Source organism: Dromiciops gliroides, chromosome 2 (assembly GCF_019393635.1).
Source record: "Dromiciops gliroides isolate mDroGli1 chromosome 2, mDroGli1.pri, whole genome shotgun sequence".
In the NCBI taxonomy this organism is placed as follows: domain Eukaryota; kingdom Metazoa; phylum Chordata; class Mammalia; order Microbiotheria; family Microbiotheriidae; genus Dromiciops; species Dromiciops gliroides.
In genome coordinates, this window is record NC_057862.1 from 40,679,566 (window position 1) to 40,706,978 (window position 27,413).

Below are 27,413 nucleotides of genomic sequence, written 5' to 3' on the forward strand. Positions count from 1 at the left end.
AAAAGATATCACTATCAGAATAATCACTTAAAATGCAAACATCTTGGAGATTTTTTTCCTAAACCCTTCAATAAGACTGAAACAGGTCTTATCTTAATCTTATTAAGGTGTTCCCCATTTAAATCTGGGTACCACTTTCCTGGGGCTTCAAACTCCTCCTCAAACTTCCAGTTTCTCCACAGAAAACTTTGGGAAGGAGAAAAAGGATTTAATACTTTAGTATTACCCCCCCCCTTACTATTTACCAAAAGTTTGATCAAGTTTTGATAAAGTTTTCTTTACTCAGGTAAATCTGAGAAAGACTTCAAATAAATAATTAGCATTCATATAGCACCTGCTATGTTCCAGACCCAATGCTAAAGTCTTTACAAATATGATTTCATTTGGTCTTCAAAACAACCCTGGAAGATAGTTGCTATTATTATCTTCATTTTGTGGTTGAGGAAATATCGGCAAACTGAAATTAAGGTCACACCTTTTAAGTATCTGCGGCTGCATTTGAACATCATACAGTGCTCCAACCACTGTATCACTACCTGCCTCACTTCAGACTAGAAAAATAAGTATTTCTTAACATTTTCTTTAATTGTTTCCGCAGCACTCTTGCCCCTAAACCGAACTGCCTCTATGTGATACACCACCATCTACTAGGGTCCTTGCCACGTAGAGGAAACAATTTTCCCCCTAAAAGGAAGTGAAACCATTAAGAGATGTGATCAATACAGAAGACAAAAGCTTGAGCTGTTAATTCTGGCTTCCTTGTCACCTTGACCTTAAAAACCCAGCCAAAAGGAAACGGTATCCTTCAGACTTAACACATCCAGCACAGCCCCTGCAAACACACCCTTCTGTCCCACTCTTTTCACACAGAGGCAAGGGGGGGGGGGGGGACTATCTGCCTGTACCAGTGTCGGATCCTTACAGAATATCTTTTTCAATGTTACTGTTAAGTAAATGTTAGGTGGTGTACAAGTGCCTCATGACTCTAATCCTAAACCTGAACTAGGCTTATGTCAGGCCCAACTCAGGACAGTCTCTCTAAATCCTTTATTTTACAGAATGAAGAAAATAAGGCCCAGATGGGTAAAGTGACTTGCCTGTGGTCACAATGACTATCTGTGAAAGACAGAACTAAAATGTTTTCTCTCATGCCAAGTACCTGAAGAACCAGACTAGCTACTACTTCCTCCATTTAAAATCCTGCTTTTCCTCAAGCAACAAATTGCAAGAAAAATGTATAATTATTTTGTTTTACTTAATTGACAGTACTAAAATGGTATTACTTGCTAATATTTATCATCACAAATGTATAGTATTTTGGTTAAATGGGTTCTTTTGAGGTAGACCATACATCTAATCACTATTACTACATTGTTTTCATGGGAAAATCCATTCTGAACTCAAAACAATTAACTTGCAAAAAAAGTTTTGGAATGCAACCTTTTAGAATACAAGTTAGACTTCCTAGAATTCATTTTTTCTAGGAAAAAAAAATTTCCATTAAAACAAATTACTTGTTTCTCTTAAAGATAAAATACACTGTTCATAACATATTCAGTAAGCTTTTTTTTTAAATAAAGCTTTCTAAAGGTTAATCAAACTTACCACTAAGTCACACGAATTAAAACAAACCTCTCTCCTGAATTTTCTTAATTCAAGAGTCTTCTCTCTGTTAAACACCAATTTATCCTGAACACATCTTTTTTTGTCTTTCTTTGTATCCCCAAGGTTTAATATAGTACCTGCCTGCCACATAACAGGTGCTTAATAAATGCTTACTAACTGATAGATCAACCATAGCAGCCAGTAAGAATTTATTTTTCTATTATTCTTCTTTATTTTTTCATGGGTGAAAAGACAGTTAGGGATTAACAAATTAAGTGCTGGTATCCATGAAATTTCAAAAGATCATAGAATTAGAGCTGGAAGAGACCTTAGCATCCATTGAATGTAAATCTCTCATTTTACAAATGAGGAAACTGAGGCCCAGAGAAGTTAAGTAACCAAGGGCGAGATAAAATCTTCCTGACTCAAACATGCAGCATCTAAAGAACTAGAGCCACAGTTCTCAAAGTGAGATCCAGGAATTCCTAGAAAACCCAAGATCCTTTCAGAGCACCCACAAAGTGAAAACTATTTTCATAATAATACTAAGATGTTTTTATTTTAATATGGTAAATACTGAAAGATATAACCCAAATAAATAAAACATTTGAGGGGGTCCTCAATAATTTTTAAGAGTAATAAAAGGGTCCTGAGACTAAAAAGTTTGAGAACCACTAAGTGAGAAAAAGGCCTATATGACACTTGATCACTGCTCTACGGAGAATTTACAAAAACACATGGACAAGAATCCCACAAGATGAAAAGGCATGGATGAGTGGTGATCTGTACTGGCAAAAGGAGTACTGAAGCTTTGTCCCTTTGATAATGAATAACATCTTGTAGTTTACTCAATAACATCCTAATGCCCCACATGGTCACCTTCCCCAATAATATAAATTGTTACCAAGGAGTAATTTATAGGCCAGGAAGTTTTAAAACTTTTGAAATCGAGGACAGCTAGTTGGCACAGTGGCTAGAGCACTGGCCCTGGAGCCAGGAGGACCTGAGTTCAAATCCGACCTCAGACACTTGACACTTACTAGCTATGTGACCCTGGGCAAGTCACTTAACCCCAACTGCCTCACAAAAACCCCCAAAACAAACAAAAAACCCCAAAACTTTTGAAATCATCCTGTTAATTTTCCTCTCTCTAAAGCAGGTAGTCAACTTTTTTTAGGTCATGAACCTCTCTTGGCAATCTGAAACATATAAACTCCTATTTGGAATGATATTTTTTTTAATTTTAAATATCTGAAGGAAGTACTAAATTTCAATTGGAAGTAAATGAAAATAAAGATGAAATTTGGTACCTGTCCAACTTCAAAGACCCTTTGAAATCTATCCATTGAACCAAGGAAATCTGTGGATCCTATATTAAGAAATCCTACTCTACAGAGACTCAGAGTAGATTCTCATCCTTCTGGTACAGTCAAAATCATTAAAGTCATTTCACACTTCTCTCTTTTGAGCCGTATATCCCATTCTTGGATCTTGTATTAAAAACCCTTAAGCCATCTGATAAACTTTTTACCAACAGAAGTGGCCTCAACTCCCTTCAAGGAAGGACACAAGAATTCAACTACATCTATCTGCAAAGATGGCAAGACAGGAAGTGAGACCATGAAGTTTCTTTCAGTCTGTGATCTCTGGCAGAATATCTTGTAAATCTCTACATTCTGTGTACTCTGTGGTAAGATTCATTTCCTGTGCCTAAATGAGTATGATTGTTAGACAGAAGCTTCCTCTCCGGTTTTAAAGGGCCTGGTTTCTCTTACATTTAACTTGATATCACTTAATGGCTTAAAGTACTTTATAGTATGTAAAGTACATTATTAGAAAACGAACCATAAATGCATTTAGTGATCCTGGACCAGGCAATTCCAAAGATATACTATGATCTCAATTTCTCTGCAAGTGATATGAAGATACATAAACCAATGACTAAAAATGGTAAAAAGCATGACATAAATAAAAGTTCCGATCTGAAATTAGAGTTATAGAACCTGAGTTATAATCCCAGCTCTGTTACTACTTCTATGACCTCAGACAAGTCATTTCATCTCTCTAGGCTTCAGTTTCCTCTTCCTCATTGACAAAATGAAATTCTAAGGTCCCTTCTTAATTCAGAGAAGCTAATTAAGACTATTTCATGGTAAGTCCACTAGTAAGAACTCAGGAGCTACAGTAATAAGGGTAGCCACCCACAGGTTTACTTCTGGGGGCCCAACCTGACTCTGAGTGCAAGTTGAGGAAGTAACCCAGATGGAGGGTGCAACATTTCCAAGAAATAGGCTTACATTATTCAGAGTGTGCCTACATATTTAGATGTATTTAACCTATGCAGGTTTTGCCTTCTCTTCAGAAGCTGCAGGGGTAGCTTCCCCAGGGATTAGCCACTTCCATCACAACCACATGTTACTTCTAACCATAGGTTTCTCTCTTTTCTTTCCTCCATACACTACTCTTCCAGCCCACAGCTGAACAGAATGTCATCTTCACCTAGACCTTCATGGCCCTGAAATAAGCCCACAACCATCTCAAATATTCTAAGGATTTTTTTTACTGCTATCAACAGGTGGAAAACAAGCCAGGAGCAAATAGCCCACTTATCTCCCATCCTCTATTTCTCAGTTGAAAATATGATAGTGGATCTTTAGGTTTACAAAACACTAAGAAAAAATATTCCATATTTCATAATAAAATCCATACTGAGGATGGATAATACATTTTAGTTAGAAGAACCATGAGTTATGGGGAACCAGTGAGTTCCAGATGCTCTGGCAAGGAAGTAGAGAGCTAGTGACAAAGAACAAAAGGTAAAACACATTTGTATTTTGGGAGGGTGTATATGACCACTGACATCCAATAGTCACTCAGGGCTTGGTGCCCAATACTGAAGATATCCCACCAATTAAATTCAGAACTATGGGTGGGCATAAATTATATATGCTAGTGTGATGGAAAGGTGAGCCATTTTACTCCTAAACCCCACAACACCTATATCAGCACAAGAGAAAAACTTAAGCCAATGAAATATATAGTCCATTACAAAAGGATCTCCATCTATTTTTTAAAAGTAAAAATAAAAAGACTGGAATGTGAACCCCAAATAGCCCATTACTTGAAGGCATCAAATAGCTACCATTCAACTGTACTGCATTTTTAAAATTACTTTTTAAAAGGTTTGATGTAGTAGCTAACAGGCCCTTTAAAGATTAGATAAAGACTGCAACAGTAACCCCTCCTTTTTGACCCCATATACTATAGGAAACTACATCATAAAGCAGTTTGATGTAAAATGTTTTCCAGTTAAAACAATGTTATAATGGGGAGGGAGGGGTTGTTCCCATTCAAGGGTTTATCAAATAAATCACAGATATGACCAAAATTCTAAGCCAATATGCCAACAAAATATAAGTTCTAGCAGGTCTTGGGAAACTAGAAAGGCTTTGATAGAGCCCTACTGGTGTAGTATTTGTCTTGTCATCTGAGGATGGCTTGTCGCCATGTTGGCTGGAAAGTGATTAATTTTTCAGCCTTGGCACCTAAACACAATTATATTGTATCAAGAGTTACACCTGCCTTGGTGAAGTGACTACCAACACTAGTGTTAATCAAATTCAGTCAGTCAACTATTATTCATTAAGCACCTACCATTTGCCAGCCACTCAGCTAAATACTAGGGATAGAAAGAAAGGCAAAAAATAGTTTCCACTGTCCATGGAGCTCAATCTAATGGGGAAAACAGCAAACCAACAAGTAAGTTCTGGGGGTAATGTTAGAGGGAAGACAAGGGAAAAGTTTCTTGCAGAAGGTAAGACTTTTAAAAAAATAATAAACATTTTTATTTAACGTTGTGAGTTCCAAATTTCATCCCTCTTTCCCTTCCTACCCTACCTTCCCCCCTACATGAGGGGGTAGACAATCAGATATAGGTTATACATATGCAATTATGTAAAACATTTTGTATAAGAAAACTTGAATAAAATAAAAAATGAAAGAAAATGCAAAATAGCATGCTTCAGTCTATGCTCAGTCAATATCAGTTCTTTCTCTGGAGGTGGATAGTTTGCTTCATCATTAGTCCTCTGGGATTGTCTTGGATCACTATATTGCTGAGAATAGTTAAGTCATTCACAATTCTTCATCAAACTATATTGCTTTCTCTGTGCACAATGTTCTCTTGGTTGTGCTCACTTCACTATACATCAGTTCATACAAGTAGAAGGGGAGACTTGAGCTGAGGCTTGAAGGAGATCGGGAGGCTGAATTGAGGAGTGAGAGCATGCTAAGCATGAGTGACAGTTCGTGTATCAAAGTACTAAAAGTACACAAAACAATATGCCACAAAAGCAGAGAGAGAATGCCCACAAGCTTCTATAAATATCTTAAACTTTATTTTAAAAACCATTCCAATTTTCACAAAACAGATTACTGTAAATTATAAACCCAGCTCCTGAAAAACACAATTCCATGATATATTATCAATATGACCTAAAATTAATATGCTAACTATAGAAAACAGTATGCATTTCATTAACAACAATTTTCCTTACTTTCTTAAAATTTAGAGAAGCACTGGTTGTCCCAGGCATTTAATAAATATATATAGAAAAATGTTGACAACTTCTTTCTTCTTCTCTAAATTTCCTTATACCAAGTAAAAGGATTTTAAATCATTCTTAGATCTTAGAGCCATGGTAATAAGAATTAGAAAGCACTTTTCAAAAAATAGCCTGCAATTCCCATTAATTACCACTAGATGACAGGCTAGTACCTTAGCAAACTATAAAATAAAGGAATTAATGATGGAAAAATATAAAGATATGAGACCATGTAAAATGATGGGTTCATCACTAGAGGAGCAGCAAAAAAGTGTTCTCTAAGGTACTTGCCATACTTGCCATGTAACATTGTTTACGGTTGTTCATATGGGCGTCAAAACTCCCCTAACAGCCCCTCAGGAGAAGCCTTTCAATTTTGTATTCCCCACCCCACTCCCAAACTCAGCACCTAGCACCGTTCACTATGAGTATGTATGTAATATAAATTCATGGATTTCGAACCATGTCCTGACTATGCTTAGGATGGTTCTTGTTAAGGGATGATACCTCCATGGAAAATAAGGAAACCTAGTGTGGCACAACTCCATTAAAGCCCTATTTTGATAACTTCATCCTATCATGGAAATGTCTCAAGGCTCTGGAACACTATGCCAGCGAACATAAATTCTGACAGATTCTACCAAGGTGAAAAGGCTTTGGGTATGGGCCTAGCAAAAGGAAGCCCTAAAGAGAAGTCAGTCAGTCAGTCAGTCACAGAAGTTCGTCATCACCAACGAAATGGGAAGCAGGGAATTTTTTTCTTTCCTGACACCATCTACAAAGATATGAAAGGGTTTAAAACTTTGCCAGTGAAGGGAGTGAACACACATGCATGAAATTATAAAAACTTAATAAATGACAAAGTACATTACTTTTAACACTAGACTTAAAGAGCATCAATTGGATAAAAATTGAAAATTCTAGCTTAAGGGTTTAAAAAAAGCTGTATTTCCAGGGCAAGAATTAAAGATGAAGCCTGGAGTTGAAGAAAATATGAAGAAATTGATGGGGAGCAGGTAGGTGGGACAGTGGATAAAGCACCAGTCCTGGATTCAGGAGGACCTGAGTTCAAATCCAGCCTCAGACATTTGACACTTACTGTGTCACCCCGGGCAGGTCATTTAACCCTCACTGCCCAACACCAAAAATAAATAAATAAATAAATAATGGATAAAGGAATGACAGATGGTCAAGTGGTCTGAGGTTTGAAAATTAATAACTCTGGGAAATGCAGAGTCTGAAAGGCCTGCAATTTCATAGCCGTGCAGAACTCCCAGAGTGAACACTCCCTCCGTCAATGCAGATCAGCAACTCTTCTGGTAACTTAAGAGTCTTAGAGAATTGCCTGGAACTTCATGGATATTTTGCTTAGTTTTGCTGTGCTGCCTTTCTTCCTCATTCTTTTTTATTCTTTGTTACAAAGGAAAGTTCTCGGTGGAAGGATGAAAGTGATATAAAAACATAAGATACCATTTAAAAAAAAATTTAAACTATGCCTGGGGCACTGAGAGGTTAAGTAATTTGCCTAGTAATACAGATAGTTTGTATCAGAGGCAAAACCCCAGTCTTCCTGACTCCTGGGAACAGACCCTCTACTCACAAGCTTTCTCTCAACAATAACATCTAAGAAAAGAAACTAACATCAGGGGTATTATTCTTTAAAATTTATATTCTTAGGATGTAGTAACCATAGCCATGAAATTAAAATGTTATCATTTGGTAGTGTCGTGTTAAATTCAGGAAATCCTGTTCGTTAAAATGATACAGCCAGATATAATATTGTTTGTCAAAACACGGATTAATTGCAAAGTTCACTGCACATAGCATAGCATCAAAAGAACGATGCAGCCAAGAAGATAACAGAATCTACCACAGAACTGTGGTGTGAGAAATCTGGTTACTGGATACTCTTGCCAAAAGAAGAATTGCTTGTATAATATTTTAATGCACAGAGGAAATTGGCAAGGGTCTGCCTCCATCAATTTATATAAATTATTATTTACCTTTAGTCAGCATATTTTCTTCTATTATGGATTACTATGGATTTTGGTTTTTACAACTTCAATTTGCCATCTGTCAATCTCTTTCTAAGTTTAGAGGAAGAAGCAGAGGTAGTATTTGGATAAGGGGCATGAAGGATTTGCTGCTTTGAGTGGCAATATTGTGTGTTGTAATAGATGGATAATGGAATTGGTTTTGCAGCCTGGTGTTGCTGTCCCTGTGACCTTTGACAAGTCCCATCACCTCTTTAAGGTCTCAATTCCCCTCATCTGTAAAACTACAGGGTTGGACTTGATCTCCAATGTCCCTCCCAATTTTCAATCAATCACTCTATGACTCTCTGATCTATATATAGATATGCATACACGCATTTACATATATACAATTTTTCTAAACTAGGGGAGATGAAGAGTTGAGTTGCATTTCCTTGAGATATAAACCTCTGATCAAAGAGGAGGTGCCTAAAAAGAGATTTCTGAGCGGCTCAGGCCTGATCTTGGGAAAGCAAGCCTAATTGGCTGGCTGGTCTACAAAGATGAATTTGCAAGTATGAAATTCAAGATCAAGTGCAGTCACCAATAAACACTACAAAGGATCCGTCCTTCCCTCTTCCCGGCCCCCCCCCCAAAAAAAAAGTGTCAGTGAGGATAAAGGTCTCGTGCATCTCATTCAAACACTGACATCTCCCAGTGGGATCCATCCTAGTGAATTTGCGGGTACGGTTCGGAGTTCGTGTTTAAGGTGCCCTGAAGGCCTGACGGATGCCGAGGACTGCTCCAGAAGGAAGCCCGGCCTTTTTCTGGAGCTTTGTAGCCGGAGAAGCGCTGGATGCTTCGGCTTTATAAATAGCATCCTGGCACCAAAGGCAAAATGGGAGAGATGCCCCATGGCGCCGCAGGCCCCCCGCAGCACAACCGACCCCACGACCCTGGACACCCTGACGGGCCCTCCGAGGGGGTGAAGGGATGGAGGGTCGGCCCCGCCTAGAGCCGTCGGGACCTGCGGAAGGTGGGGGCCCGCGGGGCCCGAGCCGCGCCCTCGGCACGCACACACCCACCCGCCCGCCCGCAGCCTCCGCACCCCGGGCCGGCAGAGGGGAGCCCCCCGCCCGCTCCGCTCCCTCAGTCACTCACCCAGGGGAGGTCGCGGCCGTCCGGCCGGCCCCGACCGCCGCCGCCGCCGCCGCTGCCCCCGGGCCCGGCCCAGCGACCGCCCGGTCGGCGGGGGAGGAGCCCAGGGGGTGAGGAAGGGATGGTGGGAAGATGGAGCGACCCCGCGACGCCCGGCAGTCACATCCCCTCCGGCCCGGCTGGGTGCGCAGCGGCTGCCCGGACCCGGTGTTCGCCTCCGCTGCCTCAGCCTCCACAGCCGCCGCCGCCCCTTCCTAGCCTCCTTCCCACCCCTCCCACCCTCCCTCCCCGGCCTGAGCCCCGGCCCCGCCCCGCCCCAGGCGCCCCGCGGGCACGCACGCGCAGCCACCGCTCGCCCCGCCCCCTCCCAATCCGGGCTGCGCATGGGCAAGCCCGGCACGAGGTTGACCCCGCCTTCGGCCGGCCTGGCCCACCTCCCCTAAATCGCCGGGCAGAGTCGGAAGAGCCCTCTCGAGTCCCGCCTCCCTCCTGACTGACACTCTCCAGGCCCCGCCCCGGGTCCCGTCTCCGTCCTACCTGATAGACTTCTAGGCCCCTCCTCCATCCAGCCTACGCCCCTCCGGCCCCTTTCCTGACAGTTCTCCAAAGCCGATCCAGCTTGACAGTCCTCTGGGCCCCGCCCCCTTTCTGAATGCCCTGCCCCCACCACGGCCTGCGTGCGGACCTCTTCGAGGCAGCTCCTCTGCGGACCTCGCTCTGCTCTTCCACCCTTTAGGAGCGGAGCGGGGTGGGGCGCACCGGACGAGGCTTCGGTGACTGTCCCCACGCAGCCCTCTGCACCCCCGCTCCGGGATCGCTCCGAAGTTCCGCGGGCAGGCTGGACTGTTTGACCTTGACCTTGGTTAAGGCCGGCCCCCAGGACACCGCAGGCTGCTTTGTAGGTTTGTTTGTTCTCTGCGGGCCTTGCCCTCGGGCGAAGGGGGGGGGTCACGAGTCTTCTCCCGGGGCGTCCTGAGCTGGTGACTGATTACCACGTGCCCGACCCAGCAGGCAGCCTTCCCTATAATCACTGGGGCCTGGGGCGTGGGCCCGGGGCGATCCCCAAAAACCCTGGATCGTCCTCGGACCCGACCAGCCCGGCCGCAGCGAGCTCCCGGCCCTCTTTACGAAGAGCAGACAACCCGTCAATCCATCATCCATCAGTCCATCAATCGTCAGTCTGACGGGCAGCGAGGATTTCTTCTGCGCCCTCCAAGGGCCAGGAGCTCTGCCCGAAGGCCGGCCCCTTGTAATGAGCTTGCAATGATTAAAACCTAAATTTTGTTCCCCGCTCCGGGTGACTCGGCTTAAATCCTTAATCTCTTTTCTATTTCACAATCCACAAGCCCGGGCTTCTGGGAGAATCGGGAGGCGCAAATTGTTGTTTGTCCTTCCTTCTGGAAGAAGATCATGAAATCCGGCTGATGTCATGACTTGCAATGAATTGGATTTAAGAGAGGAAGGGCTATGCGAAGTCACCAAGCTCACTTTTCCTCCAGAGCCCTCTGGGACCAGTGGCAAGATATACATCAGGATGACTGGAGGATGTTTGAGGCAATTGGAGTTGTGACTTGCCCAGGGTCACACAGCTAGTAAATGTCTGAGATCATATTTGAACTCAGGCCCTCTTGACTCCAGGGCCGGTGCTCTATTCACTGTTTCACCTAGATGTCCCGGAGTTGCAAGTAAAGGCCTGGAAGAAACCAAGTCTGTGTATGAATAATAGGTATACAAAGCATTCAATTCAAAAGCACCAACCGTGAGCTTCCTCAGCTAATGCGGGGCCCTGAGGCTACAAACTCAGAAAATAGAAACTGTCCCTGCTCCTTGAAGGGATGTGGGGGAGGGAAATAGTTTAGTTTTACAAAGTTGGTCTACTTTCACAATAAATTTAAAGTTTTAAACCACAGAGCTAGACTAAGATAGGATACTGACTTAGAAAGGGTTTCATGTTGCTTTTTTTTTTTGATGAGGCAATTGGGGTTAAGTGACTTGCCCAGGGTCACACAGCTAGTAAGTGTTAAGTGTCTGAGGTCGGATTTGAATTCCGGTCCTCCTGAATCCAGGGACAGTGCTCTATCCACTGTGCCACCTAGCTGCCCCCATGTTGCTTTTTTAGAGGAAGAAGAAAACTGGGTGACGAGGGAAGGGAAAAATATATTTTTCTTTAAGGTTGCAACAGATTATTTGCTCTAGCTGCCAGGCTTCTAATATTTCTCCAAGTTTCCCTTGGCATTAGAAGAGTAAAATTACAAACTAATAAACCATCATGGTGGATAGGTCCCCAAAACGTGAAAGTGTGCTTAACAGACCCCCCAAGGTTGTTGTAAGGATCAAATGAGATCTTTGTAAAGTGTTTAGAACAGCACCTGTTAGCTATTATTGTTAAGGAAGAAGGAAGGGGTTACTGGTCATCTGATCTTCCTTCAGCACAAAAAGCAATCACCAATAATTTACATTGCCATATCAAGCTACCTAAAGAGTAACAGCCAGGAGGCTCCAGCCAGAAACCATTCCCTCTTTTAAAAACTCCATGAGAGGGCAGCTAGGTGGTGCAGTGGATAAAGCACTGGCCCTAGATTCAGGAGGCCCTGAGTTCAAATCTGGCCTCAGACACTTGACACTAACTGTGTGACCCTGGGCAAGTCACTTAACCCCCATTCCCCAGCAAAAAAAAACAAAAACAAAAAAGCCCCATGAATCATCAGTTCCCATTTGTTATCTTAGTGACCCATAACCCTGAGTCCCAAGTATAGTAAAGCATCAACAGGGTCAGTTGAAACGTGGAAGGGCAACACAGTCCAGGAGTGAGCAGCTTCAGGAGGTAGTGATCTCCCCATCACTGAAGATCTTCAAGCAGAGGCTAGATGACTCTTGGGAATAACAGGAACATCAATGCTGAGAAAGTGCAGATAAGGAAAGTGAGCCCAGAGAGGTGGAGATTCTCGTCAGTAGTTACATAGATAATGACAGAGGTGGCAATTGAACCCACATCATTTGACTCCAAATCTATTGCTCTTTTTCATTGTACTGTACTGATTCTATGATTCTTCCACATCATCTTTTACATGCTGATCAATTATCTCATTTTGTCTTTATCATTAACCGAAGAGAAATCTGTTCTAATTTGACCCTAGGGTATTTTACACTTGTGTCACTTGGCTTATTAGTTGTACAATAACTATCAAAGTTGAATGACTTGGGGAGAGAGGATGACTGAAAGCTATCAAGACAGACCTTCCTTGTTTGATTTATGCTTCAATCCACCATCTTGAATAAAAATGAAAGCCAGCAAAAGTTCTCAAATCAATATATCTTCTTTAATTTGTAATGGATTTCTGAAATCCACTCACACTTCCAACACTTGCTCTTTACCTCACCCTTGGACTATATCAATAGCCTTCTAATTGGCCTCACTGATTCAACCCTCTCCCCTTTCCTTTAATCTCCCACACAGCTGACGAAGTGATATGCCTAAAACACTGGTGACTCTCCAACCATGTCACTGCCCTACTCAGTAAACTCCATGTCTCCTTGTTACCTCTGGGGTCAATTGCAACCTCCTCTATTTAACAATTGATCCCTTTCACAAACTGGTTCTAACTCACCTTTCTAGCCTTAATTAATATTGCTCCTCTTTATCCTCATTATCTATAGTTCAACCAAATTGGCACAATACTCCTTGTGTCCATGCTTTTGCAGTGACTCCCTTGCCCTCTCTCTTACCCTCTACCCTTACATTCCATTAAAGTTCCTGGCCCATAATAGGGGCCTGTTGACTCAGATGGCTTCTCCTATATCAGGCCTTTCCTTAACCATTCCCAACAATTATTAATACCTCCCTCCCCATCCCCATTCAAATTACTTTTTATTTCCTTTGTTTATTTTTGTATATATTCATGTATGTGTATGTTGCCTCCCCAGATAAATCTCTTGAAGGGACTATTTCATTTTTACCTTTGTATCCCAGTGCTAAGAACAGCGCCCAGAAGTAGACATTTAACAAAAGATTGTTGGTTGATTTTGTCAATTAAATAGAGGCTACAAGGATAGGAACTTGTACTTTGGGTCAACAGGTCCCAAATTACTACTTAGTCTGAATGTTGGAAGTTCTTTTTAGTAATGAATAGGTGTTGATGCCATTTTGATGAATGCAAATCCATTTCAAAGGCCACTGGACTTAGAATAGGTTTTTATGTTGTTGTTACCAAATATTTCCTTAATCTGTGGATACTAATATTAAAACTACTATTAGAAGGAAATTTGAGAATTATGTTGTAAAAGGTTTTTATATTTGGAAAAAAGTTGTGAACTAATGACTGGTTTAGAATGTTTTCTATTGTGGATTCTTTCTGAAAGCAAAAGGAATGCCAAATGTGTGGGTAAGCTAAAAATCTAGGCTGAATTTTAAGATTTCCAGTCTCCCTCCCCTTCTTGTCCTCTTCCCCTCTCTCTCCCTCTCCTTTTTCCTCTCTCTCTCCCTTGCTCTCCCTGACTCTCTTTTCTTCTATACCTCCTTCTTTCTGTATCATCCTGTCCTTTCCCCTTCCACTTCTCCCTAAATGTTTGTATCATGCTGTGAGGCAGAGATATAACTATGAAATCTAGCACCTGGAAAAAGGGACGAGCAGCTTTTTTGAGAGCAAAGGATATTCTAAAATAAATTGTAATTCTTGCTATGAGAATAATACAAAAAGTAATTAAGATAAATTCAATTGAGTTAGAAGGTAATGGGTGGAGTCTGTACCATAATTGTTTGTGCCCTCTAGATTTTGAACACCTAGTGAAATGTCTCAATTATCCAACAGTAGTTAGGTTTCCCCTCTAGAATGTCCCTAGAAAGGTAGTTTGGTTTAGATGTTTAAGGTTTCATGCTCATGGTCTATTTATTTTTATTTTCCTCAATTAATTATCATGTTCAAACTCCACCTTTTCCCATTGGAAAAAGAAAAACAAAACCCATGTAACAAATATGCATGGTCAAATAAAACAAATTACCTACATCACCCATGTCAAATGAGATAGTCGAATGAAGTAGTATTTGTAAAGTACTTAGCACAGAGCCCAGAGCATTGTAGTTCCTATATAAATGTTAGTCATTGTTCTCATTATTATTAATATTAATATTATCTCCAAAAAGGTGTGTCTCATTCTGTATCTAAAAATTCTCTGTCAGCATTTGGATAACATGCTTTATTATCAGTCCTCTGGAATCCTGGTTGGTCATTACATTGATCAGAGAGAGTTCTTGTCTTTCGAAGATGTCATTTGTCTTTACAATGTTGTTGTATAAATTATTCAAGTTCTGGTCACTTTATTCTGCTTTAGTTTATACAAATCTTCCCAGGTTTGTCTGAAATGATGCCTTTTGTCGTTTCTTACAACCCAATAGTATTCCATTGCATTCATATATCATAATTAGTTCAGGAATACCTTTGTGGATGGGCACCCCCTTTTTTCTAGTTACTTGCCATTACAAATAGAGTCAAAATAAATAATTTTGTACATAAGTGACCCTTTCCTCTTGCTTTGATTTTAACTGTGTGTACATAGTTTAGCAATTGGGTGGCATAGTTCAAATTGTTTTCTAAAATAGCTATAATAGTTCACAGCTCCATCAATAATGCATTAATGTCCCTGTCTTCCCCAAATCTTTCCAATATTGTCATATTCCCTTTTTTGTCAGCTTTGCCAGTCCAATGGGGATGAGGAAGCATCTTAGTTACTTTAATTTGCATTTCTCTAGTTATTAGCAATTTAAAGCATTTTTTTCATATGGCCAGTGATAACTTAGATTTCTTCCTTTGAAAATTGTTTCTTCATATCCTTTGATCTTTTATTAATTGGGGAATGACTCTTACTCTTTTAAATTTGAATTGGTTCTTTATATATCTTGGAAATGAGACATAAGAGAAGCTTACTTCTAAAGATTTATCTTGTCATTTTCCTCTCTCCCTTCTAAGTTTAGCTGCATTTGTTTTGTTTGTGCAGAAACTTTTAAATTTTATATAATCAGAATTGTCCATTTTATCTTCTATAATCTTTTCTACCTCTATTTGGTCATGAACTCTTCCCCAAGTCATAGATCATAAAGGCAATTTCTTCCTTACGCTTTTCATTATTTCCCCCAAGATTCTAGAACTTTTATTCCTCCAGATGAATGTTATTGATGCTGTTTCTAGCTCTATGGAGAAATGATTGGTTAGTTTGATTAGCATGGCTTTGAAATAAGTAAATTAATTTAGATACTATTGTCATTTTAATTATATTGGCACAACCTACACATAAACAATGTTTCTCCAATTATTTACTTCTCTTTTCATTCCCATAAAGAGCATTTTTTTATTGTTTTCATATCATTCCTGTGTGTATCTTACTAGGCATATTACTAAGCATTTTATAAATTCTGTAATTATTTTAAATGGAATTTCTTTTTCTACCATGCTGGGTTTTGTTGCCAATATACAGAAATACTGGTGACTTATGTGGATTTATTTTATATCCTACTAAGTTGCTGGTTGTTATTTCAATTAATTTTTGTTGATGCTTTAGGACTCTCTAAATAAAGCATTGTGTCATCTGCAAAAAACCAATTTTATGTATTCTGCCTGTATTAACTCCCTTGATACACTGCTATTTCTAGCACTATATTAAATAGAATCATTAATCATAGATATCCTTGCTTTCCCAGTGATCTTATTGGAAAGGCCTCTAGTTTATACTCATGACATATAATGCTGTCTCTTGGTTCTAGATAGTTGTAGACATTTAACAAATTTGGTTTTAGATACTTAACATATCAAATAAAAGGTCCATTTATTCCAGTGCTTTTAACAGAAATGAGTATTGTATCTTGTCAAAAGCTTTTCTGCATTTTGTGATACAAATATATGATTGTTGTTCTTGTTTTGTTTTTTGTTTTGTTTTGCAGGGCAATGAGGGTTAAGTGACTTGCCCAGGGTCACACAGCTAGTAAGTATCAAGTATCTGAGGCCTAATTTGAACTCAGGTCCTCCTGAATCCAGGGCTGGTGCTTTATCCACTGCACCACCTAGCTGCCCCCAATGTTGTTCTTGTTATTAATGTGGTTTATTATGCTGATAGTTTTTCTAATATCAAACTAATCCTGCATTTCTTGTATATATCCAGCCTGATTATACTGTATCATCTTTCTGGTATGTTACTGTAGTCCAAAGATATCAAACACATAGCTGACAGCAACACTAACAAAATAAGTTTAAAAATATCAAAGAAGATAGAACATGTTTATACGTAGTTTTCTAAGTCAGTATGCTACCCCCAGGGATCCTTATGTATGGTTTACTGACCCTCATTTCTATCTGAATTTGACACCACCTTTGTAGCCTCTTTGTGAATAGTTTACTTAATCTTTTTGTATCAATGTTCATTAGAAATATTCATCTATAGTTTTCTTTCTCTGTTTTGCTCTCCCCATTTTGGGTATCAAGACTGCATTTGTATCACAGAAGGAGTTTTGTAGGATCTCTTCTTTTCATATATTTGCAAAGAGTTTACGTGATGCTAGAATTAATTATTCTTTGAATGTTTGACCTGATCCTGGGGTGGTTTTTTAAAAATGAGTTCATTTATAACATACTGAACTTCTTTTTCTGATACTGGCTTATTTAAATTCTCTATTTCTTGTTTTCTTAATTTGTACATTTTATATTTTTATAAATATTCATCTTTCATCTGGGGTCAAGATTGGTCATTGCAAGTAATCTGAGTTCAGACATCTTTCATTGTTGTTTTCATTCATATTATTATAATCATATTTATTGCTCTATATCAGTTCATACAAGTCTTCCCATATTTCTCTTAATTACTATTTGTCATTTCTTCTGGCTCAATAATAACCTATTCCATTCATGTAAGTAATATCTAAGGAGACATACTAGCAGAACACATATTTAAAACTGTTTATCATGAAAATCTGTCCTACATCATCTTGTGGCCAGACTCCTGTTCTCTCCAGTAAGAAGAATATTTCTTCCTGGACCGCATCTTGGAATTGGGGTCAAGGGGACATGGTTTGGGTATTTTTTATTCCAAGAGAACAAAGCTCTTTTATAGATGTCTGTCTTTTTTTGTATATATCTACGTGGAACTGGAGGGATTCAGAGGCATGGCCTGAGTTAATCATCTCATCAGCAGTAAATGACAACTAAGGGAAGCTGCCTTTAGCCTAGTCTATGTCAGAAGCCCAGCCAGGCCTATCCTACAAATCATGGTTTCTTAACCTTGTGTGTATCATGAACCCCTTTGCCTGTCTGGGGAAGTCTTTAGACTCCTTCTTAGAATAATGATTTGTTGCCTAATTCATAATTGAAGGAAATGCTAAATGTCACTTAGAGGTCAGTGGAAAAAATAAAGATGCCTTTTTTCCCCCATCCAAGTTCATGATCCCCTGGAATCTATAATAATCCCTTCTATAGCAGAATTAGTCAAGGAAAAGACACCAGTTCCTCACACACTGTCCTTCACCAGCTTTCCAGTTGCGATTCTGTATGGCTTCTCATGCTGCAATAACCTCTCATAACTAGAATGGGATTACTCTTCTCAGATCTCTTGCTTTCAAAGGCTAATTGTCAGCTGCCTGCACTAGGGGCATCACAGCTAGTGAAAAGAAGCCTCATCTGTATTGCCTGAGTGATTATTGTTCCATGCCTGGCTTTCCCACTCCCCCTATCGCTGCATTTGACAGCAAATTTCTGTTGTTTGAGACATGGTGGGTGTGGTCTCAGCCAAGCACACATAGATTTGTTTACTCCCTCTCTTGTGTCTGTATTCAGTCTGAATGTCAGCCAAAAAATTTCTAATGCAATCTTGGGCTCCATTAAGAGTAGCATAATGCCCAAAACGTTTCGATTGCATTAAGAGGATAATGGTGTCCAGGTAATAGTCTGGCTTCACTGTACTCTCAACACACTATATCTGGAATGTTGTGGGGAAAGACAGATTTTGACCTGTGAAAAGGAAAACCTTCCTAGCAATTAGACCTGTCCAACAATGGAATGATCTGGTAAGAATGATGTAGTAAGTTCAAGCAGCTGGATGGATACCCACTTCTTGAGTATGTTGTAGAGGAGATTTTGGTTCAGATATGAGTCTGAGGTGTTCTTTCATGCCCCTTCCACTTGTGTCAGTCATACATGTAATCCCAAAGGAAGAGAATCCTCTAGAAAACTAATCTATCCATCTCTGCTAGGGATCCTATTTCCTCCTGTCTCCCCATAGAACTTGTTTTCACACACATTACGCACTAATATCTTAAATCTCACCTTATCTAACAGTTTATTCCCACTTAACTTCAAAGATGCTCAGGTCTCCTATATCTTAAAAAAAAAAACCCACTTTAACTTGATCCTATTATCTCAATAATTCTTAATTCAAGTTTTAATTCACTTTCATTTCATATTCAAACCAGTATCTATTTCAGCCATACCATTACTTCCACTTCCTTATTACCCACTCCCTTGTCTTTCTGAAGTTTCACTTCCATGCCTACCATTCCACTTAAATTGCCTTCACTATGGTCACTAACCACCTCCTGCTATTTAATTTTCTCACTTCTCTTTCCTAATCTCTCTATTGATATCATGAAACCATCCTTCATTCCCTTCTTGGCTCTGATTCTAACTCTGGTTTTTGCACCATGCCTCAGCTACTTCCTCACCCTGGAGGCAATAATTCTGGACTCTCTACTAGACAAATCATATAGCATCTCCAACCCTGAGTACCACATTCACAAGCTGGATCTCCTACAGAGGCAGACATCAGAATGTTGGGAACACCTGAAGCTAGGTTGTTTAAGGATTGGTTGAAGGTACTGGATCATGTTTAGCCTAATGAAGAGGAGACCTGGAAGTGGGAAGAAGAGAAGGGGAGGGGGGGAAAAGATGTGATAGTTAATATCACATATAGTAAAAGTCCCCACATGAGTACTAAATTCACCAGTTATAAACACATCAAGAAGTAAATCTCCATATCATACATATATATATATATGAGCTTTTAATAGTAAAAAAGACTAAAATATAATGACACCACAAATCCCAAGGCCCATTTCTAGATCAAGTTTTTGTATTTCCTTTTGCCACATGATGTAAGCAATGACAAAGTCTGTTTCTAATTTGGGGAGGCTAAAACACAATGTAATCCCAAACTTATTGAAAATGGATTATATTAACATGGGAAGCAGTGGAGTATGTATCATGTTGCTTTTCTGGGCTTCAGGTTCCTCATTTGTAAAATGGGGGAAGGGGAAGGAAGATGTTGGACTAAATAGCTTCCAAGTTTCTTTCCAGCTCTGTATTTATGATCCTCTGAAGCCAAAGCATCATTAATAAATGATTATCCAAACCTGTAGAAATTAAATGAGAAAAATACCTCAGCTAACCTTTCCTGAAGGTCAAGAGACTAAATTACTCCCTACCAAAATAATATTTCATTAATACTTCAAAAGATTTGTGATTCTGAGCAAGTGGGTACTTTTTCCTTCAATTCAGGTCCTATATAATTCCTCCAAGTCTTAGTTGATGGTGTCATGAGATGCTGTAGTTTTTTGAAAGGATGAACTATGAATAAATGAAATTGAATATTTAGTGGAGAATGTAATTATTGTAGCACTTTAAGGAAAAGATAGATCAACACGGACTGAATAATTCATCACTAGCTGACCCACCTTAGTAATGATGAGAAACCTCTCTGACACTTAGCTAAATTGGTCCTCAGACAATAGAGGGACACTTTAACACTGTACCATGCTCAAAATCTTTAAAGTTTATTAGAACCTACCAGAGCTTATTTTCCTTTGGCATAATAATAAAGGCTCAGAGTCACCTTAACACCATAATGGGGCATCACAACAGATCTTTTAATGGATGATCATCATAGGAATACAACATACTTAAGTAGGAATGCATTTCATAAGGGAAGGTCAAAACTTTCCACAAATCTGGAGATGGATATGGCTAAATCATATAACTAGGAAGCCCTTCTATGGAGAAGACTACAATTGATTTGTTTGACTAGTCTAAAATAAGCACCCATTAAAAGATAAAAGAAATTCCGTATGATAAAGTGGAGCTTCAAATTAGACAGTCTAATCCAAGACATTACAAGTTTAAGAATAAGAATTTTAAATAAAAGAAAGCAAAAATATCTACTCTCTAGTCATAACACAGGCCAATTCAATCAACTCCCTATCCTATCCTCCCCTTCCTAGTTCTATTTAGAGACGCAAAACCCTGTGAATCATCTCAGAGAAGTATTATTCAAAATTAAAATATCAGGTGCCTTTCTTTTTGAAAACTCTTACATTTGCTAATAAAGTTAATTCCATGAGTATTCTCTGGAAGAATGGGCCAAGAGCAGTTTGAAATGTAAGTCAAAGATCTCCTGGGAAATCTTCCATTCTCAATCAGTATGGAAAAACTGAGAGCCAAGAACACCTAAATCTTGATTTCATAAACTCTAAACACTGGAAGGTACACCTCTGAGATCAAGTTTACCATGTATACCTGAACAGGATCTCTCTCTACAGCATCCCCACAAAATGTTCAGCCAGCCTCTAGCTGATGACCTCTAATGATAAGGAACTCATTCGGACCTCCCACAGCAGTCCATTCTACTTTCAGACTGATCTAATTGTTAGGGAGTTTGGTTTTTTTCTCTTATTGCCATTTGCCATACACTAAAAACTCCAAGTCCTTTTCACATGAGCTGAAATTTACCTCTGTATGCATAATCTTAGATCATAGGATCTGACACATAGGAGATACCTAATTTTTAGGCCTTTTAGGTTTGTTGATTGACTGATAAAATTTAGAGTTAGAAATTACCTTAGATATCACATAATCTAATCCCCTAACTTTATACATGAGGAAGCTAAGGATCAGAAAGGGTATGTCATTTGCCCAAGGTCACAGAGCTTGTAAATGGCAGAAACAGGATTTGAAACCAAGGTCCATGCCTCCAAAACCAGTCTCTTAATCCAATGATAATAGTAGCTTTACGTTTATTCTTATTACACATATTATTTGTTACAATTATTATTGTATTTTATTAAATGTCATCTTCCTGGATGTGGATCCCAATTTTGGAATCCCAACTCAGGTTTTACTACTCAACATCTTCACAGGGGAGTTGCCTCTCCCCTGTGATTGGAGGGTGGAGCATTAAATTCCTCCCAAAGCCTTCCTTTTAGAGGGCTCACACCCTTCTTCTATCTTCCATCAGCTGCTCTGCTTGGCTTCTCTACTACTCAGAACACTATGCCTCTGCTCTGGTTCCCCCTGGAGGCCTCTCTGCCCCCTCCTCCTTTTCAACTTTCTTCAGTGTGTTGTCTGCCCCCATTAGATTGTAAACTCCATGAGGGCAAAAACTATCTCTTTTTCTTATTTGTAAGCCCCAGCACATGGTATAGGCACTCAATAAATGTTTAGTGAATTGAATTGACTTTTATCATAATAGCTCTTCCTACTGCTCTGTGTCATCTGCTAATTTGCTAAGGACTTCAATTATGCTTTCATCTAAGTCACTAATAAAAAATGTTGTTTAACTGTCCTTCTATGAGGCAGGTCCTCACCTTCCCACCATACTATCTTGGGAGGTCGTAGGACTTGTAAGCAGTAGTCTGGGGCTAGGATGTCAGAGCCTTTTATTCATTGTGACTATAAGACAGTCACCTTTTAATTATCAGTTTCTCCATAGCAAAACAAGCATAAACACTACCTCAGACACAGGATGAGTCTAGCTCCTCTGCCTCAGCCCTCCATGATCTGCCACCACCCCATCTTTCCAACAACACTAAGAAGAAACATTTATCCTGAGCATTGTGATGGGCTAAATAAATGAAGGTTTCTGCCCATACATTGACTCCTGCTTCTCCACAATATAACCTTTCCCTTGTTCTAGTCACTCTGGTTTCTGTTCTTCCTTCCAGACCTTCTAACATTCTCATTCCCATCTTTTACCCTTGCTTATTGGGAACCTAGAATATTCTACTATCAAAGCTCAACTCATTATTCAAGGCCAAGTTCAAGGATGACTCCACTAATGAAGCCTCTTGGAATTATTGTGGCCCCACAATAATTTGCTCTTTCCTCAAAATCTTACAGGCTTCACATCCTGGGATAGCCAGGTGGGTCCGTGGAAAGAGCACTGCATCTCCAGTCAGGAAGACCCGAGTTCAAATTCAGCCTCAGACACTAACTTTGTGGCTCTGGGCAAGTTACTTAGCCTCTGTTAGCCTCAGGTTTCTCAATTATAAGATGGAAAAATAATAATAGCACTTGCCTCTCAGGGTTCTTGCGAGAATTAAATGAGATAATATTCATATAGCACTAAGTACAATGCTTGGCACATAGTAGGCACTTCATAAAATACTTGTTTCCTTCCTTCTTTTGTACCACACGTTTGATTTTATACATTAGTTTGTCCATTCAGGCAAACATCCAATCACCTGTTATATGCAATATGCATTTTATCACTTAATTCAACTACTCTATCCCAACAAATATTGCTTTCTAGTTTTCTCTTTTCATTTGAATGAGTGTACCCCTTCATTCTCCAATGAAAGCATCTTGAGAGACAATATTCTGCCTTGTACTTCTCTTTTATTCCCCACAGTGTGTTATTATTTGTTGTTGTGGGTGACTATTGCTATTAGTAATAAAGTATTGGGTAGTGTTCCCTGAATTCCAGACAGGGTAATTATCTCTGCTTATAAACTTAAGCTTAGCTTCTCACCACGCCTTGGAAACTAAATGTGAAAGAATTATGAGTAGTTTACGTGGTCACAAGCATAGTTACTATTCTCTGTTCTCATTGAATTTTTGTCTCATATTCATTGTTCAATGTCAGGAAGAAAATAGTAGAAAGACATTTGAAATCCATTCAAATATATACTGGGTATAGACACACACATACACATATACATAGATATATAGACACAAACCTATACATATAAACATGTATGTACGTGTGTATACATAGGCATGTATGTGTATATTACATATACATATGTGTTTCCAGGATGACTATGAAAATTATTCCTACTACTTACAACCTACTACTTCTGTCTTCTCTGATGCCCCATGATAGGATTCATCCCTAACATGAGGACTGTGGTTTTTCATGAAGAAGTAGACATGAGTGTCTTGGTTCCACTTCCAGACAACTAGTTGTTAAGATAGAAATGATGGTGCCTTGCCCCCTCTTCCTCCCACAAGCAAACATCACTTCTTGACACCAAAGAAAAGCCACATGTCTTGCCCTCAGGCGCCTTCTCCTCATGGCAGAGCTTTCCTACAGTAAATCTCCAGCAGGTGGCATCATTCCAATCGTTACAATGGAAACCTTAAGGGGAAGGAACCACTCCATATTACAGTCTGTTATGAAGAAAGGCAAAGAATTTGACAAGGAATATCTTTCTATTTTTATGGAAAAGTTAGAGAGATGTAAGTTACACAATAATAATTAGTGCAAGGATATGAAGCTCGAAGACCTTGCACCTAAAGCAACAACAAAAAACCAGTGAGAACCAGATGAAAATGTATTTGGGAAATGTTTAACAAAGTAATTAAAAGTACAGTACAAGGTAAATAATGTTTATTTGTGGCTTTCTAAGTCAAAATGTGCCCCCCCCAGGTATTCATTTTTATTAGCCTTTGACTCTACTGGTTTAGTGGATTTGGACCCAGTTGAATGACTAGATCCAAAATATAGTCATTGATGGTTCAATGTGAACTGAGGTCCCTATAGCAGTCTCCCAGGGCCTTGTACTTGGTCCTTAGTTGTTTAACATGTCTATTAATGACTTGGATAGAAGCCAAGATGATATGCTTATCTGATTTGTTTATCACACAAAACTTAGAGGGAGAAGCACATTGAATGGCAGTTATGATCCATAAAAATTCTAATGGGCTAAATTGTGCCAAATCTAATAAGATGAAACTTAATTGGAATAAATGTAAATCTTATACTTGAGTTAAAAAATTTTTTTTCAGAGGTACAAGATTAGGGAGGAATGGTTAGATGGTTGATCCAGGATTTTAGTAGACCTTGCAGCTCAAGATAAATCAACAGTAGGATATGATAGCCAAGAAAACTGATATGCACGTAGGGTCCCTTGAAAGGCATAGGATTCAGGACTAAGGGAGGCGATATTTCATCCCTGCTTTATCCTGGTCAGACCACACCCAGATTCAGGAGCTCAGTTCCACATACCATATTTTAGGATATGTTGTGATAAACTGGAGAGTGCTCAACATGATGGCTGAGGATTGCTTAAAAGAATTGATCATGTTTAGTCTGGAGAAGAGAAGATGTGGAGAGGGGTGGAAGGGAAAGGGCATGATAGTTGTCTTTTAAGAATGTGAGGGGCTTGTGACATGAAAGAGGTATTGGACTTGATCCCACAAAATCAAACTAAGAACAATGAATGAAAATTGCAGAGGCAGATTTAGCTTTGATATAAGGGAAAGTTTCCTAACAATGCAATAGATTCCATTAAGTTCTTGGGATATAGTGAATTCCCACTCCCTAGAAGATTTCAAGCAAAGGCTAGGTATATTATAGAGGAGATTCTTGTTCAGGTATGACCCCTGAGACTCCTTCCAACTTGGAGATATTTGGATTTTGTGATTTAGAGGAGACCATTGGAGTAAAGTACTAAAGAGGGTAGGATAGAAGGGAGTTAGATGCAAATGGAAAGGTTCTGGTATTAATCTTATTGAGGGAGAGAGAGAGATACTTCTCATTATGTCATCAGAAGGAAGAAGGAGAGAGATGGTATTAATGCTTGAGGGGGGAAAAGGTTCTATGGAATGGATCTGGCATAGCTATGAGAATTTGCATTGTTTGAACTCAGCCTTCTAAGGAGGATTTTGGGTCATCTCTATGTGTCAGTCAACAAGTCAACAAGCAACAAGTGACTACTATGTGCCAGATATTGTACTAAACACTGAAGACAGAAAGAAAGACAAGAGGCCGCCTCTGTTGCCAAAGAGCTCACAGTCCAGTGGTGTAGAACGATGTGCAACCATGACAAGATATACAAGATATTAAAGAAAATCTCAGAGGGAAGACACTAAAATTGAGAACTGAGAATGGTTTTTGGCAGAAAATGGCACCTTAGCTGAGACCTGAAGAAAGCCAAGGAAGTCAGGAGGCAGAGAGTAGAAGAAAGGGTGTTTAAAGTATGAAGGACAGCCTGGGAAAAGGTATGGAATCAAGAAATATTGTGCAGGGAACAGAAAGGAGGTTAGCATCACTGGATTGCAGATTATGTGAATCTGAGTAAAGAGTAAGAAAACTGGTAGGAAAGGAAGGAAGGGGCCAGGTGATGGAGGCTTTTAAAAACCAGAAGATTTTGTATTTGATCCTAGAGGTAACAGGGAGCTACTGCAGTTCAATGACCGAGGGTGGTGGGGGGCAGAAGGGGCTGACATAATCAGAATTGTACTTAGGAAAGATCATTTTGACAAGTGAATGGAGGATGGACTAAAATGAGGCAAAACCCGAGGCAGAGAAACCAACCACCCTGATAGGCTTTGAGATGAAAGAAGAAAACATTTAGAATAGTTATTGTATGGATGGTTAAGGATGGAAGAGAAAAACTTCCAAGCATGGTAGAAGGCCTAGCTGAGATTATACACCATGAATCTGTTGAAAGTGAGATCAGCCGGAAGCAGAATTATTTGCTTGCCTTATATGTGAAATTCAGACCATTGGAGTCTGAGAAAATGGGGAATCCATACTTTCAAGAAAAGTAATCAACCCAAACAATTCTAAGAGTTGCCATTTCAAAATCAAAAGGAAGCCGGACTTAAAGGAAATGCTTTAGAAAGGAAGAAGTTTATGTCATGAATGATGTGCATTACAATTATGGGTATACTGTAGATCAATTTCTATATTCACATTGGAAGAGTATAGAACCTAGTCTCTGCTGGAAGGAAAGAAAAAAAAACACTTCAAAGATACAAGCCTGACTTCTGAGGAGCATTTTGCCTCCCTTCCATCTGAAATGCACTACTTTATTCACCCTGTGTCTTAGCGGATAGCTATTAGCTTACCATAAATCATTATAATCCTCTTTACAGATACAGATAATGCTTAGCTTTTAGGGAGAGATTAGACACATAAAGCAGATGAAGCAAAGAAGCCAAAGAGAAGGAAACCAGGGTGGCCGTGGCTCCTATTCTGAAATTGCTCAAACAGGAATTGTAAGGGTAAATTAAACCTTTTTCGTTGTTGTTAGCAGTGATAATGTTTTATAATTTTGCTTCATGAAAGGCAAATGTATATCTAATTAGGGTTATATTTTACATAGAAGCAAACCTTTAAAAAAGTATTAAAGGAATAGAATTATTTCTTAATGGGTGGAAGTAAACAAGCATTTATTAATCTCTTATTATGTGTCAGATACTGTGTTAAGAACTTTACAAATATTATTTCATTTGATTTCCACAAAAACCTTGTGCTGCAGGTGCTATTATTATTCCCACTTCACAGTTGAAAAGAAAAAAAACACAGTCAGACAGAGGTTAGGTCAGAGATAGTGACTTGCCCTGGGTCACACCCAAAGTCAGATTCGAACTCAGATCTTCCCTACTCCAGACCTAGCACTTTATCCACTGTACCCCCTTTCTGATTTAGAGCTAGAATAGACCTTAGATATATCCAAAACATTACCCAGATTAAGGCCAACTCAAGTGAGTCATCCAAGGTCACATATATATTAGGGAACAATGACAGGATTTGAACTCAGGTTATTTTACTCCAAAGCTATCACCCTTTCCATTGTACTGCACAATACTATGATTTATGCTCACCCCTTTCCCAACATCTCCAGTGACCTGCCAAATCAAGCAACCTTTTTTTTGATGCTCAGCCTCATTGACCTTTTTTCATTATGCATGTACCACTTGATATCGACTGCCCCTGCCCTCTTTGAGATTCTTCTTCTTTGCCTTATGATAATGCATAATCCTGAGTCTTCTATCAAATAACTTCTTCAGTTGCCCTTTCCCCTCCTCCTCAACAAGCA

At 39.5% G+C, this 27,413-nt stretch overlaps 2 protein-coding genes across 8 annotated transcripts in view; one reads left to right on the forward strand and one right to left on the reverse strand.

Annotated features, from left to right (window-relative positions):
• Window positions 1-10,047, reverse strand: part of CCSER2 (coiled-coil serine rich protein 2) — a 127,265-nt gene extending 117,218 nt beyond the window's left edge. For 5 of the 7 annotated variants that reach the window (XM_043988176.1, XM_043988173.1, XM_043988179.1 and 2 more), the window contains exon 1: window positions 9,878-10,003. The gene's annotated coding sequence lies outside the window, so the exon portion shown is untranslated. Of the gene's footprint in view, window positions 1-9,343; window positions 9,593-9,877; window positions 10,004-10,025 lie in introns of those variants that run through there. The other 2 variants (XM_043988175.1, XM_043988174.1) reach the window with 2 other exon arrangements.
• Window positions 10,048-10,155: 108 nt separating this feature from the next.
• LOC122743317 (beta-microseminoprotein-like) overlaps window positions 10,156-27,413 on the forward strand; it is a 121,712-nt gene continuing 104,454 nt past the window's right edge. The window contains exons 1-2 of the mRNA XM_043988184.1: window positions 10,156-10,238; window positions 16,272-16,312. The gene's annotated coding sequence lies outside the window, so the exon portion shown is untranslated. The remainder of the gene's footprint in view (window positions 10,239-16,271; window positions 16,313-27,413) is intronic.